Source organism: Lithobates pipiens, unplaced genomic scaffold (assembly GCF_037356315.1).
Source record: "Lithobates pipiens isolate NorthernLeopardFrog02 unplaced genomic scaffold, aLitPip1_a1.2 Scaffold_13, whole genome shotgun sequence".
NCBI classification, from domain to species: Eukaryota; Metazoa; Chordata; class Amphibia; order Anura; family Ranidae; genus Lithobates; species Lithobates pipiens.
The window spans coordinates 385,871,479-385,892,161 of record NW_027507718.1 but is presented as its reverse complement, the minus strand read 5'-3'; the positions used below and the strand labels follow the sequence as shown (position 1 = coordinate 385,892,161).

General features: G+C 42.4%; 8 non-coding genes across 8 annotated transcripts; all 8 read left to right on the top strand.

Annotated features, from left to right (window-relative positions):
* The first annotated feature begins 2,199 nt into the window (after positions 1-2,199).
* On the top strand, positions 2,200-2,284 carry TRNAR-UCU (transfer RNA arginine (anticodon UCU)). Its single transcript is given in 2 exon segments — positions 2,200-2,236; positions 2,249-2,284. It is a non-coding gene; the product is annotated as a tRNA-Arg (tRNA).
* Positions 2,285-5,787: 3,503 nt separating this feature from the next.
* On the top strand, positions 5,788-5,872 carry TRNAR-UCU (transfer RNA arginine (anticodon UCU)). The gene is given in 2 exon segments: positions 5,788-5,824; positions 5,837-5,872. It is a non-coding gene; the product is annotated as a tRNA-Arg (tRNA).
* A 2,315-nt stretch (positions 5,873-8,187) lies between these two features.
* On the top strand, positions 8,188-8,272 carry TRNAR-UCU (transfer RNA arginine (anticodon UCU)). Its single transcript is given in 2 exon segments — positions 8,188-8,224; positions 8,237-8,272. It is a non-coding gene; the product is annotated as a tRNA-Arg (tRNA).
* Positions 8,273-11,787: 3,515 nt separating this feature from the next.
* TRNAR-UCU (transfer RNA arginine (anticodon UCU)) lies at positions 11,788-11,872 on the top strand. The gene is given in 2 exon segments: positions 11,788-11,824; positions 11,837-11,872. It is a non-coding gene; the product is annotated as a tRNA-Arg (tRNA).
* A 1,115-nt stretch (positions 11,873-12,987) lies between these two features.
* TRNAR-UCU (transfer RNA arginine (anticodon UCU)) lies at positions 12,988-13,072 on the top strand. The gene is given in 2 exon segments: positions 12,988-13,024; positions 13,037-13,072. It is a non-coding gene; the product is annotated as a tRNA-Arg (tRNA).
* Positions 13,073-15,387: 2,315 nt separating this feature from the next.
* On the top strand, positions 15,388-15,472 carry TRNAR-UCU (transfer RNA arginine (anticodon UCU)). The gene is given in 2 exon segments: positions 15,388-15,424; positions 15,437-15,472. It is a non-coding gene; the product is annotated as a tRNA-Arg (tRNA).
* A 1,115-nt stretch (positions 15,473-16,587) lies between these two features.
* TRNAR-UCU (transfer RNA arginine (anticodon UCU)) lies at positions 16,588-16,672 on the top strand. The gene is given in 2 exon segments: positions 16,588-16,624; positions 16,637-16,672. It is a non-coding gene; the product is annotated as a tRNA-Arg (tRNA).
* Positions 16,673-18,987: 2,315 nt separating this feature from the next.
* TRNAR-UCU (transfer RNA arginine (anticodon UCU)) lies at positions 18,988-19,072 on the top strand. Its single transcript is given in 2 exon segments — positions 18,988-19,024; positions 19,037-19,072. It is a non-coding gene; the product is annotated as a tRNA-Arg (tRNA).
* The last annotated feature ends 1,611 nt before the right edge of the window (positions 19,073-20,683 follow it).

Genomic DNA, 20,683 nt, shown 5'->3' with positions numbered 1-20,683 from the left:
TTGGAAGTACCCTGTGCAATTCAGAGCAAAGAGAGGGAATGGTAAGCTTACCTGCGTTATATTGTTCCCTTCCCTCATGCCCGGTGCAAGCTGTAATTCTTTATGTACCCTTTTGTCAGCCCCACAACTATTTACTGTCTAAATCTCGCTACCTTCCCCACAATAAGAATTCCAAAGAATGCCCCATTTTTACCAATGACACCACCAAACTTCCACTTCACTCCCGTGATATCTCTCGACTATTGCAACTCCTTACTCTATGGCCTGCCTCTAAACAGACCATTCGCCCTTCAGTCTATCTGATTCGCTACTGCCAGTTGTATCCCCCTTACCAACCATTTACTAGTAGAGGTGTCAGCCACCCGATCTCTGCCAATCTCTCCTTGGCTTCCGTTCTCCCAACAAATCAAATTCAAAATACTAAGGGCATAAAAAGCTTCCCACAACTCTGCCTCTAGCTACATCATTAACCTTATCATATAGTATCAAATAAACCACCCTGTTCTCTGCTTCCAAGAACTCCTGTTCGCTAGCTCCCTCAACACTTCATCGCATGCTGTCCTCTGGGATATTCCCATGGACTATCCCATCCTCTCAAATTCCCTACACCAATCTATATGGCTATTTCCCTGTCTGTATGCTTCAGGTGATCCCTGCAAACTCATCTATTCAGGATAGTCTTTCCTGCCATCACCTAATTGCTGAGCTCTTCCTTTCTCCAACAACTAATCAACGGTACAAATATTTCTACTTAACATGACCTCCGGTTCCCACTTAAATATCAAAAGATATTGCACTAAGGCACATGCCCAAGCAGGTAAATTTAAATCTTAAACTGTATCTGGACCAGATCTTGAGCTCATCCCTATTATTTAGCAGTGACCATTATTCAATTGTGTTTATTTGTTACGACTTGAATAGTTCCTCAGGCAAGTTCCTCTAACAAAGTCTTCAGAGAGGGCTCTGTGGCGCATTGGACTTCTAGTTGGTGTAGTAATTTAAAGGTTGTGGGTTCGAGTCCCACCAGAGTCGGTTTTATATAGTCATTCTTCATAGTGATGCTGCTCTAATGCTTTATAATGTAATGGATTACATTCATAAGGGAGCTTTATTGACGTGGATTTGCTGCACAAGTTAACGATAGAGCCTAGTGGTTTAGGCTTCTCTTGAGAGTTGATATCAGCAAAATTGGAAGTACCCTGTGCAATTCAGAGCAAAGAGAGGGAATGGTAAGCTAACCTGCGTTATATTGTTCCCTTCCCTCATGCCCGGTGCAAGCTGTAATTCTTTATGTACCCTTTTGTCAGCACCACAACTATTTACTGTCTAAATCTCGCTACCTTCCCCACAATAAGAATTCCAAAGAATGCCCCATTTTTAACAATGACACCACCAAACTTCCACTTCACTCCCGTGATATCTCTCGACTATTGCAACTCCTTACTCTATGGCCTGCCTCTAAACAGACCATTCCCCCTTCAGTCTATCTGATTCGCTACTGCCAGTTGTATCCCCCTTACCAACCATTTACTAGTAGAGGTGTCAGCCACCCGATCTCTGCCAATCTCTCCTTGGCTTCCGTTCTCCCAACAAATCAAATTCAAAATACTAAGGGCATAAAAAGCTTCCCACAACTCTGCCTCTAGCTACATCATTAACCTTATCATATAGTATCAAATAAACCACCCTGTTCTCTGCTTCCAAGAACTCCTGTTCGCTAGCTCCCTCAACACTTCATCCCATGCTGTCCTCTGGGATTTTCCCATGGACTATCCCATCCTCTCAGATTCCCTACACCAATCTATATGGCTATTTCCCTGTCTGTATGCTTCAGGTGATCCCTGCAAACTCATCTATTCAGGATAGTCTTTCCTGCCATCACCTAATTGCTGAGCTCTTCCTTTCTCCAACAACTAATCAACGGTACAAATATTTCTACTTAACATGACCTCCGGTTCCCACTTAAATATCAAAAGATATTGCACTAAGGCACATGCCCAAGCAGGTAAATTTAAATCTTAAACTGTATCTGGACCAGATCTTGAGCTCATCCCTATTATTTAGCAGTGACCATTATTCAATTGTGTTTATTTGTTACGACTTGAATAGTTCCTCAGGCAAGTTCCTTAGGCAAGTTCCTCAGGCAAGTTCCTCAGGCAAGTTCCTCAGGCAAGTTCCTCTAACAAAGTCTTCAGAGAGGACTCTGTGGCGCAATGGATAGTGCATTGGACTTCTAGTTGGTGTAGTAATTCAAAGGTTGTGGGTTCGAGTCCCACCAGAGTCGGTTTTATATAGTCATTCTTCATAGTGATGCTGCTCTAATGCTTTATAAAGTAATGGATTACATTCATAAGGGAGCTTTATTGACGTGGATTTGCTGCATAAGTTAACGATAGAGCCTAGTGGTTTAGGCTTCTCTTGAGAGTTGATATCAGCAAAATTGGAAGTACCCTGTGCAATTCAGAGCAAAGAGAGGGAATGGTAAGCTAACCTGCGTTATATTGTTCCCTTCCCTCATGCCCGGTGCAAGCTGTAATTCTTTATGTACCCTTTTGTCAGCCCCACAACTATTTACTGTCTAAATCTCGCTACCTTCCCCACAATAAGAATTCCAAAGAATGCCCCATTTTTACCAATGACACCACCAAACTTCCACTTCACTCCCGTGATATCTCTCGACTATTGCAACTCCTTACTCTATGGCCTGCCTCTAAACAGACCATTCGCCCTTCAGTCTATCTGATTCGCTACTGCCAGTTGTATCCCCCTTACCAACCATTTACTAGTAGAGGTGTCAGCCACCCGATCTCTGCCAATCTCTCCTTGGCTTCCGTTCTCCCAACAAATCAAATTCAAAATACTAAGGGCATAAAAAGCTTCCCACAACTCTGCCTCTAGCTACATCATTAACCTTATCATATAGTATCAAATAAACCACCCTGTTCTCTGCTTCCAAGAACTCCTGTTCGCTAGCTCCCTCAACACTTCATCCCATGCTGTCCTCTGGGATATTCCCATGGACTATCCCATCCTCTCAAATTCCCTACACCAATCTATATGGCTATTTCCCTGTCTGTATGCTTCAGGTGATCCCTGCAAACTCATCTATTCAGGATAGTCTTTCCTGCCATCACCTAATTGCTGAGCTCTTCCTTTCTCCAACAACTAATCAACGGTACAAATATTTCTACTTAACATGACCTCCGGTTCCCACTTAAATATCAAAAGATATTGCACTAAGGCACATGCCCAAGCAGGTAAATTTAAATCTTAAACTGTATCTGGACCAGATCTTGAGCTCATCCCTATTATTTAGCAGTGACCATTATTCAATTGTGTTTATTTGTTACGACTTGAATAGTTCCTCAGGCAAGTTCCTCTAACAAAGTCTTCAGAGAGGGCTCTGTGGCGCATTGGACTTCTAGTTGGTGTAGTAATTTAAAGGTTGTGGGTTCGAGTCCCACCAGAGTCGGTTTTATATAGTCATTCTTCATAGTGATGCTGCTCTAATGCTTTATAATGTAATGGATTACATTCATAAGGGAGCTTTATTGACGTGGATTTGCTGCACAAGTTAACGATAGAGCCTAGTGGTTTAGGCTTCTCTTGAGAGTTGATATCAGCAAAATTGGAAGTACCCTGTGCAATTCAGAGCAAAGAGAGGGAATGGTAAGCTAACCTGCGTTATATTGTTCCCTTCCCTCATGCCCGGTGCAAGCTGTAATTCTTTATGTACCCTTTTGTCAGCACCACAACTATTTACTGTCTAAATCTCGCTACCTTCCCCACAATAAGAATTCCAAAGAATGCCCCATTTTTAACAATGACACCACCAAACTTCCACTTCACTCCCGTGATATCTCTCGACTATTGCAACTCCTTACTCTATGGCCTGCCTCTAAACAGACCATTCCCCCTTCATTCTATCTGATTCGCTACTGCCAGTTGTATCCCCCTTACCAACCATTTACTAGTAGAGGTGTCAGCCACCCGATCTCTGCCAATCTCTCCTTGGCTTCCGTTCTCCCAACAAATCAAATTCAAAATACTAAGGGCATAAAAAGCTTCCCACAACTCTGCCTCTAGCTACATCATTAACCTTATCATATAGTATCAAATAAACCACCCTGTTATCTGCTTCCAAGAACTCCTGTTCGCTAGCTCCCTCAACACTTCATCCCATGCTGTCCTCTGGGATTTTCCCATGGACTATCCCATCCTCTCAGATTCCCTAAACCAATCTATATGGCTATTTCCCTGTCTGTATGCTTCAGGTGATCCCTGCAAACTCATCTATTCAGGATAGTCTTTCCTGCCATCACCTAATTGCTGAGCTCTTCCTTTCTCCAACAACTAATCAACGGTACAAATATTTCTACTTAACATGACCTCCGGTTCCCACTTAAATATCAAAAGATATTGCACTAAGGCACATGCCCAAGCAGGTAAATTTAAATCTTAAACTGTATCTGGACCAGATCTTGAGCTCATCCCTATTATTTAGCAGTGACCATTATTCAATTGTGTTTATTTGTTACGACTTGAATAGTTCCTCAGGCAAGTTCCTCTAACAAAGTCTTCAGAGAGGGCTCTGTGGCTCAATGGATAGCGCATTGGACTTCTAGTTGGTGTAGTAATTCAAAGGTTGTGGGTTCGAGTCCCACCAGAGTTGGTTTTATATAGTCATTCTTCATAGTGATGCTTCTCTATTGCTTTATAAAGTAATGGATTACATTCATAAGGGAGCTTTATTGACGTGGATTTGCTGCACAAGTTAACGATAGAGCCTAGTGGTTTAGGCTTCTCTTGAGAGTTGATATCAGCAAAATTGGAAGTACCCTGTGCAATTCAGAGCAAAGAGAGGGAATGGTAAGCTAACCTGCGTTATATTGTTCCCTTCCCTCATGCCCGGTGCAAGCTGTAATTCTTTATGTACCCTTTTGTCAGCCCCACAACTATTTACTGTCTAAATCTCGCTACCTTCCCCACAATAAGAATTCCAAAGAATGCCCCATTTTTACCAATGACACCACCAAACTTCCACTTCACTCCCGTGATATCTCTCGACTATTGCAACTCCTTACTCTATGGCCTGCCTCTAAACAGACCATTCGCCCTTCAGTCTATCTGATTCGCTACTGCCAGTTGTATCCCCCTTACCAACCATTTACTAGTAGAGGTGTCAGCCACCCGATCTCTGCCAATCTCTCCTTGGCTTCCGTTCTCCCAACAAATCAAATTCAAAATACTAAGGGCATAAAAAGCTTCCCACAACTCTGCCTCTAGCTACATCATTAACCTTATCATATAGTATCAAATAAACCACCCTGTTCTCTGCTTCCAAGAACTCCTGTTCGCTAGCTCCCTCAACACTTCATCCCATGCTGTCCTCTGGGATTTTCCCATGGACTATCCCATCCTCTCAGATTCCCTAAACCAATCTATATGGCTATTTCCCTGTCTGTATGCTTCAGGTGATCCCTGCAAACTCATCTATTCAGGATAGTATTTCCTGCCATCACCTAATTGCTGAGCTCTTCCTTTCTCCAACAACTAATCAACGGTACAAATATTTCTACTTAACATGACCTCCGGTTCCCACTTAAATATCAAAAGATATTGCACTAAGGCACATGCCCAAGCAGGTAAATTTAAATCTTAAACTGTATCTGGACCAGATCTTGAGCTCATCCCTATTATTTAGCAGTGACCATTATTCAATTGTGTTTATTTGTTACGACTTGAATAGTTCCTCAGGCAAGTTCCTCTAACAAAGTCTTCAGAGAGGGCTCTGTGGCGCAATGGATAGCGCATTGGACTTCTAGTTGGTGTAGTAATTCAAAGGTTGTGGGTTCGAGTCCCACCAGAGTCGGTTTTATATAGTCATTCTTCATAGTGATGCTGCTCTAATCCTTTATAAAGTAATGGATTACATTCATAAGGGAGCTTTATTGACGTGGATTTGCTGCACAAGTTAACGATAGAGCCTAGTGGTTTAGGCTTCTCTTGAGAGTTGATATCAGCAAAATTGGAAGTACCCTGTGCAATTCAGAGCAAAGAGAGGGAATGGTAAGCTAACCTGCGTTATATTGTTCCCTTCCCTCATGCCCGGTGCAAGCTGTAATTCTTTATGTACCCTTTTGTCAGCCCCACAACTATTTACTGTCTAAATCTCGCTACCTTCCCCACAATAAGAATTCCAAAGAATGCCCCATTTTTACCAATGACACCACCAAACTTCCACTTCACTCCCGTGATATCTCTCGACTATTGCAACTCCTTACTCTATGGCCTGCCTCTAAACAGACCATTCGCCCTTCAGTCTATCTGATTCGCTACTGCCAGTTGTATCCCCCTTACCAACCATTTACTAGTAGAGGTGTCAGCCACCCGATCTCTGCCAATCTCTCCTTGGCTTCCGTTCTCCCAACAAATCAAATTCAAAATACTAAGGGCATAAAAAGCTTCCCACAACTCTGCCTCTAGCTACATCATTAACCTTATCATATAGTATCAAATAAACCACCCTGTTCTCTGCTTCCAAGAACTCCTGTTCGCTAGCTCCCTCAACACTTCATCCCATGCTGTCCTCTGGGATATTCCCATGGACTATCCCATCCTCTCAAATTCCCTACACCAATCTATATGGCTATTTCCCTGTCTGTATGCTTCAGGTGATCCCTGCAAACTCATCTATTCAGGATAGTCTTTCCTGCCATCACCTAATTGCTGAGCTCTTCCTTTCTCCAACAACTAATCAACGGTACAAATATTTCTACTTAACATGACCTCCGGTTCCCACTTAAATATCAAAAGATATTGCACTAAGGCACATGCCCAAGCAGGTAAATTTAAATCTTAAACTGTATCTGGACCAGATCTTGAGCTCATCCCTATTATTTAGCAGTGACCATTATTCAATTGTGTTTATTTGTTACGACTTGAATAGTTCCTCAGGCAAGTTCCTCTAACAAAGTCTTCAGAGAGGGCTCTGTGGCTCAATGGATAGCGCATTGGACTTCTAGTTGGTGTAGTAATTCAAAGGTTGTGGGTTCGAGTCCCACCAGAGTTGGTTTTATATAGTCATTCTTCATAGTGATGCTGCTCTATTGCTTTATAAAGTAATGGATTACATTCATAAGGGAGCTTTATTGACGTGGATTTGCTGCACAAGTTAACGATAGAGCCTAGTGGTTTAGGCTTCTCTTGAGAGTTGATATCAGCAAAATTGGAAGTACCCTGTGCAATTCAGAGCAAAGAGAGGGAATGGTAAGCTAACCTGCGTTATATTGTTCCCTTCCCTCATGCCCGGTGCAAGCTGTAATTCTTTATGTACCCTTTTGTCAGCCCCACAACTATTTACTGTCTAAATCTCGCTACCTTCCCCACAATAAGAATTCCAAAGAATGCCCCATTTTTACCAATGACACCACCAAACTTCCACTTCACTCCCGTGATATCTCTCGACTATTGCAACTCCTTACTCTATGGCCTGCCTCTAAACAGACCATTCGCCCTTCAGTCTATCTGATTCGCTACTGCCAGTTGTATCCCCCTTACCAACCATTTACTAGTAGAGGTGTCAGCCACCCGATCTCTGCCAATCTCTCCTTGGCTTCCGTTCTCCCAACAAATCAAATTCAAAATACTAAGGGCATAAAAAGCTTCCCACAACTCTGCCTCTAGCTACATCATTAACCTTATCATATAGTATCAAATAAACCACCCTGTTCTCTGCTTCCAAGAACTCCTGTTCGCTAGCTCCCTCAACACTTCATCCCATGCTGTCCTCTGGGATTTTCCCATGGACTATCCCATCCTCTCAGATTCCCTAAACCAATCTATATGGCTATTTCCCTGTCTGTATGCTTCAGGTGATCCCTGCAAACTCATCTATTCAGGATAGTATTTCCTGCCATCACCTAATTGCTGAGCTCTTCCTTTCTCCAACAACTAATCAACGGTACAAATATTTCTACTTAACATGACCTCCGGTTCCCACTTAAATATCAAAAGATATTGCACTAAGGCACATGCCCAAGCAGGTAAATTTAAATCTTAAACTGTATCTGGACCAGATCTTGAGCTCATCCCTATTATTTAGCAGTGACCATTATTCAATTGTGTTTATTTGTTACGACTTGAATAGTTCCTCAGGCAAGTTCCTCTAACCAAGTCTTCAGAGAGGGCTCTGTGGCGCAATGGATAGCGCATTGGACTTCTAGTTGGTGTAGTAATTCAAAGGTTGTGGGTTCGAGTCCCACCAGAGTCGGTTTTATATAGTCATTCTTCATAGTGATGCTGCTCTAATGCTTTATAATGTAATGGATTACATTCATAAGGGAGCTTTATTGACGTGGATTTGCTGCACAAGTTAACAATAGAGCCTAGTGGTTTAGGCTTCTCTTGAGAGTTGATATCAGCAAAATTGGAAGTACCCTGTGCAATTCAGAGCAAAGAGAGGGAATGGTAAGCTAACCTGCGTTATATTGTTCCCTTCCCTCATGCCCGGTGCAAGCTGTAATTCTTTATGTACCCTTTTGTCAGCCCCACAACTATTTACTGTCTAAATCTCGCTACCTTCCCCACAATAAGAATTCCAAAGAATGCCCCATTTTTACCAATGACACCACCAAACTTCCACTTCACTCCCGTGATATCTCTCGACTATTGCAACTCCTTACTCTATGGCCTGCCTCTAAACAGACCATTCGCCCTTCAGTCTATCTGATTCGCTACTGCCAGTTGTATCCCCCTTACCAACCATTTACTAGTAGAGGTGTCAGCCACCCGATCTCTGCCAATCTCTCCTTGGCTTCCGTTCTCCCAACAAATCAAATTCAAAATACTAAGGGCATAAAAAGCTTCCCACAACTCTGCCTCTAGCTACATCATTAACCTTATCATATAGTATCAAATAAACCACCCTGTTCTCTGCTTCCAAGAACTCCTGTTCGCTAGCTCCCTCAACACTTCATCCCATGCTGTCCTCTGGGATTTTCCCATGGACTATCCCATCCTCTCAAATTCCCTACACCAATCTATATGGCTATTTCCCTGTCTGTATGCTTCAGGTGATCCCTGCAAACTCATCTATTCAGGATAGTCTTTCCTGCCATCACCTAATTGCTGAGCTCTTCCTTTCTCCAACAACTAATCAACGGTACAAATATTTCTACTTAACATGACCTCCGGTTCCCACTTAAATATCAAAAGATATTGCACTAAGGCACATGCCCAAGCAGGTAAATTTAAATCTTAAACTGTATCTGGACCAGATCTTGAGCTCATCCCTATTATTTAGCAGTGACCATTATTCAATTGTGTTTATTTGTTACGACTTGAATAGTTCCTCAGGCAAGTTCCTCTAACAAAGTCTTCAGAGAGGGCTCTGTGGCTCAATGGATAGCGCATTGGACTTCTAGTTGGTGTAGTAATTCAAAGGTTGTGGGTTCGAGTCCCACCAGAGTTGGTTTTATATAGTCATTCTTCATAGTGATGCTGCTCTATTGCTTTATAAAGTAATGGATTACATTCATAAGGGAGCTTTATTGACGTGGATTTGCTGCACAAGTTAACGATAGAGCCTAGTGGTTTAGGCTTCTCTTGAGAGTTGATATCAGCAAAATTGGAAGTACCCTGTGCAATTCAGAGCAAAGAGAGGGAATGGTAAGCTAACCTGCGTTATATTGTTCCCTTCCCTCATGCCCGGTGCAAGCTGTAATTCTTTATGTACCCTTTTGTCAGCCCCACAACTATTTACTGTCTAAATCTCGCTACCTTCCCCACAATAAGAATTCCAAAGAATGCCCCATTTTTACCAATGACACCACCAAACTTCCACTTCACTCCCGTGATATCTCTCGACTATTGCAACTCCTTACTCTATGGCCTGCCTCTAAACAGACCATTCGCCCTTCAGTCTATCTGATTCGCTACTGCCAGTTGTATCCCCCTTACCAACCATTTACTAGTAGAGGTGTCAGCCACCCGATCTCTGCCAATCTCTCCTTGGCTTCCGTTCTCCCAACAAATCAAATTCAAAATACTAAGGGCATAAAAAGCTTCCCACAACTCTGCCTCTAGCTACATCATTAACCTTATCATATAGTATCAAATAAACCACCCTGTTCTCTGCTTCCAAGAACTCCTGTTCGCTAGCTCCCTCAACACTTCATCCCATGCTGTCCTCTGGGATTTTCCCATGGACTATCCCATCCTCTCAGATTCCCTAAACCAATCTATATGGCTATTTCCCTGTCTGTATGCTTCAGGTGATCCCTGCAAACTCATCTATTCAGGATAGTATTTCCTGCCATCACCTAATTGCTGAGCTCTTCCTTTCTCCAACAACTAATCAACGGTACAAATATTTCTACTTAACATGACCTCCGGTTCCCACTTAAATATCAAAAGATATTGCACTAAGGCACATGCCCAAGCAGGTAAATTTAAATCTTAAACTGTATCTGGACCAGATCTTGAGCTCATCCCTATTATTTAGCAGTGACCATTATTCAATTGTGTTTATTTGTTACGACTTGAATAGTTCCTCAGGCAAGTTCCTCTAACAAAGTCTTCAGAGAGGGCTCTGTGGCTCAATGGATAGCGCATTGGACTTCTAGTTGGTGTAGTAATTCAAAGGTTGTGGGTTCGAGTCCCACCAGAGTTGGTTTTATATAGTCATTCTTCATAGTGATGCTGCTCTATTGCTTTATAAAGTAATGGATTACATTCATAAGGGAGCTTTATTGACGTGGATTTGCTGCACAAGTTAACGATAGAGCCTAGTGGTTTAGGCTTCTCTTGAGAGTTGATATCAGCAAAATTGGAAGTACCCTGTGCAATTCAGAGCAAAGAGAGGGAATGGTAAGCTAACCTGCGTTATATTGTTCCCTTCCCTCATGCCCGGTGCAAGCTGTAATTCTTTATGTACCCTTTTGTCAGCCCCACAACTATTTACTGTCTAAATCTCGCTACCTTCCCCACAATAAGAATTCCAAAGAATGCCCCATTTTTACCAATGACACCACCAAACTTCCACTTCACTCCCGTGATATCTCTCGACTATTGCAACTCCTTACTCTATGGCCTGCCTCTAAACAGACCATTCCCTCTTCAGTCTATCTGATTCGCTACTGCCAGTTGTATCCCCCTTACCAACCATTTACTAGTAGAGGTGTCAGCCACCCGATCTCTGCCAATCTCTCCTTGGCTTCCGTTCTCCCAACAAATCAAATTCAAAATACTAAGGGCATAAAAAGCTTCCCACAACTCTGCCTCTAGCTACATCATTAACCTTATCATATAGTATCAAATAAACCACCCTGTTCTCTGCTTCCAAGAACTCCTGTTTGCTAGCTCCCTCAACACTTCATCCCATGCTGTCCTCTGGGATTTTCCCATGGACTATCCCATCCTCTCAGATTCCCTACACCAATCTATATGGCTATTTCCCTGTCTGTATGCTTCAGGTGATCCCTGCAAACTCATCTATTCAGGATAGTCTTTCCTGCCATCACCTAATTGCTGAGCTCTTCCTTTCTCCAACAACTAATCAACGGTACAAATATTTCTACTTAACATGACCTCCGGTTCCCACTTAAATATCAAAAGATATTGCACTAAGGCACATGCCCAAGCAGGTAAATTTAAATATTAAACTGTATCTGGACCAGATCTTGAGCTCATCCCTATTATTTAGCAGTGACCATTATTCAATTGTGTTTATTTGTTATGACTTGAATAGTTCCTCAGGCAAGTTCCTCTAACAAAGTCTTCAGAGAGGGCTCTGTGGCGCAATGGATAGCGCATTGGACTTCTAGTTGGTGTAGTAATTCAAAGGTTGTGGGTTCGAGTCCCACCAGAGTCGGTTTTATATAGTCATTCTTCATAGTGATGCTGCTCTAATGCTTTATAAAGTAATGGATTACATTCATAAGGGAGCTTTATTGACGTGGATTTGCTGCACAAGTTAACGATAGAGCCTAGTGGTTTAGGCTTCTCTTGAGAGTTGATATCAGCAAAATTGGAAGTACCCTGTGCAATTCAGAGCAAAGAGAGGGAATGGTAAGCTAACCTGCGTTATATTGTTCCCTTCCCTCATGCCCGGTGCAAGCTGTAATTCTTTATGTACCCTTTTGTCAGCCCCACAACTATTTACTGTCTAAATCTCGCTACCTTCCCCACAATAAGAATTCCAAAGAATGCCCCATTTTTACCAATGACACCACCAAACTTCCACTTCACTCCCGTGATATCTCTCGACTATTGCAACTCCTTACTCTATGGCCTGCCTCTAAACAGACCATTCCCCCTTCAGTCTATCTGATTCGCTACTGCCAGTTGTATCCCCCTTACCAACCATTTACTAGTAGAGGTGTCAGCCACCCGATCTCTGCCAATCTCTCCTTGGCTTCCGTTCTCCCAACAAATCAAATTCAAAATACTAAGGGCATAAAAAGCTTCCCACAACTCTGCCTCTAGCTACATCATTAACCTTATCATATAGTATCAAATAAACCACCCTGTTCTCTGCTTCCAAGAACTCCTGTTTGCTAGCTCCCTCAACACTTCATCCCATGCTGTCCTCTGGGATTTTCCCATGGACTATCCCATCCTCTCAGATTCCCTACACCAATCTATATGGCTATTTCCCTGTCTGTATGCTTCAGGTGATCCCTGCAAACTCATCTATTCAGGATAGTCTTTCCTGCCATCACCTAATTGCTGAGCTCTTCCTTTCTCCAACAACTAATCAACGGTACAAATATTTCTACTTAACATGACCTCCGGTTCCCACTTAAATATCAAAAGATATTGCACTAAGGCACATGCCCAAGCAGGTAAATTTAAATATTAAACTGTATCTGGACCAGATCTTGAGCTCATCCCTATTATTTAGCAGTGACCATTATTCAATTGTGTTTATTTGTTATGACTTGAATAGTTCCTCAGGCAAGTTCCTCTAACAAAGTCTTCAGAGAGGGCTCTGTGGCGCAATGGATAGCGCATTGGACTTCTAGTTGGTGTAGTAATTCAAAGGTTGTGGGTTCGAGTCCCACCAGAGTTGGTTTTATATAGTCATTCTTCATAGTGATGCTGCTCTATTGCTTTATAAAGTAATGGATTACATTCATAAGGGAGCTTTATTGACGTGGATTTGCTGCACAAGTTAACGATAGAGCCTAGTGGTTTAGGCTTCTCTTGAGAGTTGATATCAGCAAAATTGGAAGTACCCTGTGCAATTCAGAGCAAAGAGAGGGAATGGTAAGCTAACCTGCGTTATATTGTTCCCTTCCCTCATGCCCGGTGCAAGCTGTAATTCTTTATGTACCCTTTTGTCAGCCCCACAACTATTTACTGTCTAAATCTCGCTACCTTCCCCACAATAAGAATTCCAAAGAATGCCCCATTTTTACCAATGACACCACCAAACTTCCACTTCACTCCCGTGATATCTCTCGACTATTGCAACTCCTTACTCTATGGCCTGCCTCTAAACAGACCATTCGCCCTTCAGTCTATCTGATTCGCTACTGCCAGTTGTATCCCCCTTACCAACCATTTACTAGTAGAGGTGTCAGCCACCCGATCTCTGCCAATCTCTCCTTGGCTTCCGTTCTCCCAACAAATCAAATTCAAAATACTAAGGGCATAAAAAGCTTCCCACAACTCTGCCTCTAGCTACATCATTAACCTTATCATATAGTATCAAATAAACCACCCTGTTCTCTGCTTCCAAGAACTCCTGTTCGCTAGCTCCCTCAACACTTCATCCCATGCTGTCCTCTGGGATTTTCCCATGGACTATCCCATCCTCTCAGATTCCCTAAACCAATCTATATGGCTATTTCCCTGTCTGTATGCTTCAGGTGATCCCTGCAAACTCATCTATTCAGGATAGTATTTCCTGCCATCACCTAATTGCTGAGCTCTTCCTTTCTCCAACAACTAATCAACGGTACAAATATTTCTACTTAACATGACCTCCGGTTCCCACTTAAATATCAAAAGATATTGCACTAAGGCACATGCCCAAGCAGGTAAATTTAAATCTTAAACTGTATCTGGACCAGATCTTGAGCTCATCCCTATTATTTAGCAGTGACCATTATTCAATTGTGTTTATTTGTTACGACTTGAATAGTTCCTCAGGCAAGTTCCTCTAACAAAGTCTTCAGAGAGGGCTCTGTGGCTCAATGGATAGCGCATTGGACTTCTAGTTGGTGTAGTAATTCAAAGGTTGTGGGTTCGAGTCCCACCAGAGTTGGTTTTATATAGTCATTCTTCATAGTGATGCTGCTCTATTGCTTTATAAAGTAATGGATTACATTCATAAGGGAGCTTTATTGACGTGGATTTGCTGCACAAGTTAACGATAGAGCCTAGTGGTTTAGGCTTCTCTTGAGAGTTGATATCAGCAAAATTGGAAGTACCCTGTGCAATTCAGAGCAAAGAGAGGGAATGGTAAGCTAACCTGCGTTATATTGTTCCCTTCCCTCATGCCCGGTGCAAGCTGTAATTCTTTATGTACCCTTTTGTCAGCCCCACAACTATTTACTGTCTAAATCTCGCTACCTTCCCCACAATAAGAATTCCAAAGAATGCCCCATTTTTACCAATGACACCACCAAACTTCCACTTCACTCCCGTGATATCTCTCGACTATTGCAACTCCTTACTCTATGGCCTGCCTCTAAACAGACCATTCCCTCTTCAGTCTATCTGATTCGCTACTGCCAGTTGTATCCCCCTTACCAACCATTTACTAGTAGAGGTGTCAGCCACCCGATCTCTGCCAATCTCTCCTTGGCTTCCGTTCTCCCAACAAATCAAATTCAAAATACTAAGGGCATAAAAAGCTTCCCACAACTCTGCCTCTAGCTACATCATTAACCTTATCATATAGTATCAAATAAACCACCCTGTTCTCTGCTTCCAAGAACTCCTGTTTGCTAGCTCCCTCAACACTTCATCCCATGCTGTCCTCTGGGATTTTCCCATGGACTATCCCATCCTCTCAGATTCCCTACACCAATCTATATGGCTATTTCCCTGTCTGTATGCTTCAGGTGATCCCTGCAAACTCATCTATTCAGGATAGTCTTTCCTGCCATCACCTAATTGCTGAGCTCTTCCTTTCTCCAACAACTAATCAACGGTACAAATATTTCTACTTAACATGACCTCCGGTTCCCACTTAAATATCAAAAGATATTGCACTAAGGCACATGCCCAAGCAGGTAAATTTAAATATTAAACTGTATCTGGACCAGATCTTGAGCTCATCCCTATTATTTAGCAGTGACCATTATTCAATTGTGTTTATTTGTTATGACTTGAATAGTTCCTCAGGCAAGTTCCTCTAACAAAGTCTTCAGAGAGGGCTCTGTGGCGCAATGGATAGCGCATTGGACTTCTAGTTGGTGTAGTAATTCAAAGGTTGTGGGTTCGAGTCCCACCAGAGTCGGTTTTATATAGTCATTCTTCATAGTGATGCTGCTCTAATGCTTTATAAAGTAATGGATTACATTCATAAGGGAGCTTTATTGACGTGGATTTGCTGCACAAGTTAACGATAGAGCCTAGTGGTTTAGGCTTCTCTTGAGAGTTGATATCAGCAAAATTGGAAGTACCCTGTGCAATTCAGAGCAAAGAGAGGGAATGGTAAGCTAACCTGCGTTATATTGTTCCCTTCCCTCATGCCCGGTGCAAGCTGTAATTCTTTATGTACCCTTTTGTCAGCCCCACAACTATTTACTGTCTAAATCTCGCTACCTTCCCCACAATAAGAATTCCAAAGAATGCCCCATTTTTACCAATGACACCACCAAACTTCCACTTCACTCCCGTGATATCTCTCGACTATTGCAACTCCTTACTCTATGGCCTGCCTCTAAACAGACCATTCCCCCTTCAGTCTATCTGATTCGCTACTGCCAGTTGTATCCCCCTTACCAACCATTTACTAGTAGAGGTGTCAGCCACCCGATCTCTGCCAATCTCTCCTTGGCTTCCGTTCTCCCAACAAATCAAATTCAAAATACTAAGGGCATAAAAAGCTTCCCACAACTCTGCCTCTAGCTACATCATTAACCTTATCATATAGTATCAAATAAACCACCCTGTTCTCTGCTTCCAAGAACTCCTGTTTGCTAGCTCCCTCAACACTTCATCCCATGCTGTCCTCTGGGATTTTCCCATGGACTATCCCATCCTCTCAGATTCCCTACACCAATCTATATGGCTATTTCCCTGTCTGTATGCTTCAGGTGATCCCTGCAAACTCATCTATTCAGGATAGTCTTTCCTGCCATCACCTAATTGCTGAGCTCTTCCTTTCTCCAACAACTAATCAACGGTACAAATATTTCTACTTAACATGACCTCCGGTTCCCACTTAAATATCAAAAGATATTGCACTAAGGCACATGCCCAAGCAGGTAAATTTAAATATTAAACTGTATCTGGACCAGATCTTGAGCTCATCCCTATTATTTAGCAGTGACCATTATTCAATTGTGTTTATTTGTTATGACTTGAATAGTTCCTCAGGCAAGTTCCTCTAACAAAGTCTTCAGAGAGGGCTCTGTGGCGCAATGGATAGCGCATTGGACTTCTAGTTGGTGTAGTAATTCAAAGGTTGTGGGTTCGAGTCCCACCAGAGTTGGTTTTATATAGTCATTCTTCATAGTGATGCTGCTCTATTGCTTTATAAAGTAATGGATTACATTCATAAGGGAGCTTTATTGACGTGGATTTGCTGCACAAGTTAACGATAGAGCCTAGTGGTTTAGGCTTCTCTTGAGAGTTGATATCAGCAAAATTGGAAGTACCCTGTGCAATTCAGAGCAAAGAGAGGGAATGGTAAGCTAACCTGCGTTATATTGTTCCCTTCCCTCATGCCCGGTGCAAGCTGTAATTCTTTATGTACCCTTTTGTCAGCCCCACAACTATTTACTGTCTAAATCTCGCTACCTTCCCCACAATAAGAATTCCAAAGAATGCCCCATTTTTACCAATGACACCACCAAACTTCCACTTCACTCCCGTGATATCTCTCGACTATTGCAACTCCTTACTCTATGGCCTGCCTCTAAACAGACCATTCGCCCTTCAGTCTATCTGATTCGCTACTGCCAGTTGTATCCCCCTTACCAACCATTTACTAGTAGAGGTGTCAGCCACCCGATCTCTGCCAATCTCTCCTTGGCTTCCGTTCTCCCAACAAATCAAATTCAAAATACTAAGGGCATAAAAAGCTTCCCACAACTCTGCCTCTAGCTACATCATTAACCTTATCATATAGTATCAAATAAACCACCCTGTTCTCTGCTTCCAAGAACTCCTGTTCGCTAGCTCCCTCAACACTTCATCCCATGCTGTCCTCTGGGATTTTCCCATGGACTATCCCATCCTCTCAGATTCCCTAAACCAATCTATATGGCTATTTCCCTGTCTGTATGCTTCAGGTGATCCCTGCAAACTCATCTATTCAGGATAGTATTTCCTGCCATCACCTAATTGCTGAGCTCTTCCTTTCTCCAACAACTAATCAACGGTACAAATATTTCTACTTAACATGACCTCCGGTTCCCACTTAAATATCAAAAGATATTGCACTAAGGCACATGCCCAAGCAGGTAAATTTAAATCTTAAACTGTATCTGGACCAGATCTTGAGCTCATCCCTATTATTTAGCAGTGACCATTATTCAATTGTGTTTATTTGTTACGACTTGAATAGTTCCTCAGGCAAGTTCCTCTAACAAAGTCTTCAGAGAGGGCTCTGTGGCTCAATGGATAGCGCATTGGACTTCTAGTTGGTGTAGTAATTCAAAGGTTGTGGGTTCGAGTCCCACCAGAGTTGGTTTTATATAGTCATTCTTCATAGTGATGCTGCTCTATTGCTTTATAAAGTAATGGATTACATTCATAAGGGAGCTTTATTGACGTGGATTTGCTGCACAAGTTAACGATAGAGCCTAGTGGTTTAGGCTTCTCTTGAGAGTTGATATCAGCAAAATTGGAAGTACCCTGTGCAATTCAGAGCAAAGAGAGGGAATGGTAAGCTAACCTGCGTTATATTGTTCCCTTCCCTCATGCCCGGTGCAAGCTGTAATTCTTTATGTACCCTTTTGTCAGCCCCACAACTATTTACTGTCTAAATCTCGCTACCTTCCCCACAATAAGAATTCCAAAGAATGCCCCATTTTTACCAATGACACCACCAAACTTCCACTTCACTCCCGTGATATCTCTCGACTATTGCAACTCCTTACTCTATGGCCTGCCTCTAAACAGACCATTCCCTCTTCAGTCTATCTGATTCGCTACTGCCAGTTGTATCCCCCTTACCAACCATTTACTAGTAGAGGTGTCAGCCACCCGATCTCTGCCAATCTCTCCTTGGCTTCCGTTCTCCCAACAAATCAAATTCAAAATACTAAGGGCATAAAAAGCTTCCCACAACTCTGCCTCTAGCTACATCATTAACCTTATCATATAGTATCAAATAAACCACCCTGTTCTCTGCTTCCAAGAACTCCTGTTTGCTAGCTCCCTCAACACTTCATCCCATGCTGTCCTCTGGGATTTTCCCATGGACTATCCCATCCTCTCAGATTCCCTACACCAATCTATATGGCTATTTCCCTGTCTGTATGCTTCAGGTGATCCCTGCAAACTCATCTATTCAGGATAGTCTTTCCTGCCATCACCTAATTGCTGAGCTCTTCCTTTCTCCAACAACTAATCAACGGTACAAATATTTCTACTTAACATGACCTCCGGTTCCCACTTAAATATCAAAAGATATTGCACTAAGGCACATGCCCAAGCAGGTAAATTTAAATATTAAACTGTATCTGGACCAGATCTTGAGCTCATCCCTATTATTTAGCAGTGACCATTATTCAATTGTGTTTATTTGTTATGACTTGAATAGTTCCTCAGGCAAGTTCCTCTAACAAAGTCTTCAGAGAGGGCTCTGTGGCGCAATGGCTAGCGCATTGGACTTCTAGTTGGTGTAGTAATTCAAAGGTTGTGGGTTCGAGTCCCACCAGAGTCGGTTTTATATAGTCATTCTTCATAGTGATGCTGCTCTAATGCTTTATAAAGTAATGGATTACATTCATAAGGGAGCTTTATTGACGTGGATTTGCTGCACAAGTTAACGATAGAGCCTAGTGGTTTAGGCTTCTCTTGAGAGTTGATATCAGCAAAATTGGAAGTACCCTGTGCAATTCAGAGCAAAGAGAGGGAATGGTAAGCTAACCTGCGTTATATTGTTCCCTTCCCTCATGCCCGGTGCAAGCTGTAATTCTTTATGTACCCTTTTGTCAGCCCCACAACTATTTACTGTCTAAATCTCGCTACCTTCCCCACAATAAGAATTCCAAAGAATGCCCCATTTTTACCAATGACACCACCAAACTTCCACTTCACTCCCGTGATATCTCTCGACTATTGCAACTCCTTACTCTATGGCCTGCCTCTAAACAGACCATTCCCCCTTCAGTCTATCTGATTCGCTACTGCCAGTTGTATCCCCCTTACCAACCATTTACTAGTAGAGGTGTCAGCCACCCGATCTCTGCCAATCTCTCCTTGGCTTCCGTTCTCCCAACAAATCAAATTCAAAATACTAAGGGCATAAAAAGCTTCCCACAACTCTGCCTCTAGCTACATCATTAACCTTATCATATAGTATCAAATAAACCACCCTGTTCTCTGCTTCCAAGAACTCCTGTTTGCTAGCTCCCTCAACACTTCATCCCATGCTGTCCTCTGGGATTTTCCCATGGACTATCCCATCCTCTCAGATTCCCTACACCAATCTATATGGCTATTTCCCTGTCTGTATGCTTCAGGTGATCCCTGCAAACTCATCTATTCAGGATAGTCTTTCCTGCCATCACCTAATTGCTGAGCTCTTCCTTTCTCCAACAACTAATCAACGGTACAAATATTTCTACTTAACATGACCTCCGGTTCCCACTTAAATATCAAAAGATATTGCACTAAGGCACATGCCCAAGCAGGTAAATTTAAATATTAAACTGTATCTGGACCAGATCTTGAGCTCATCCCTATTATTTAGCAGTGACCATTATTCAATTGTGTTTATTTGTTACGACTTGAATAGTTCCTCAGGCAAGTTCCTCTAACTAAGTCTTCAGAGAGGGCTCTGCAATGGATAGCGCATTGGACTTCTAGTTGGTGTAGTAATTCAAAGGTTGTGGGTTCGAGTCCCACCAGAGTCGGTTTTATATAGTCATTCTTCATAGTGATGCTGCTCTAATGCTTTATAAAGTAATGGATTACATTTATAAGGGAGCTTTATTGACGTGGATTTGCTGCACAAGTTAACAATAGAGCCTAGTGGTTTAGGCTGCTCTTGAGAGTTGATATCAGCAAAATTGGAAGTACCCTGTGCAATTCAGAGCAAAGAGAGGGAATGGTAAGCTAACCTGCGTTATATTGTTCCCTTCCCTCATGCCCGGTGCAAGCTGTAATTCTTTATGTACCCTTTTGTCAGCCCCACAACTATTTACTCTCTAAATCTCGCTACCTTCCCCACAATAAGAATTCCAAAGAATGCACCATTTTTACCAATGACACCACCAAACTTCCACTTCACTCCCGTGATATCTCTGGACTATTGCAACTCCTTACTCTA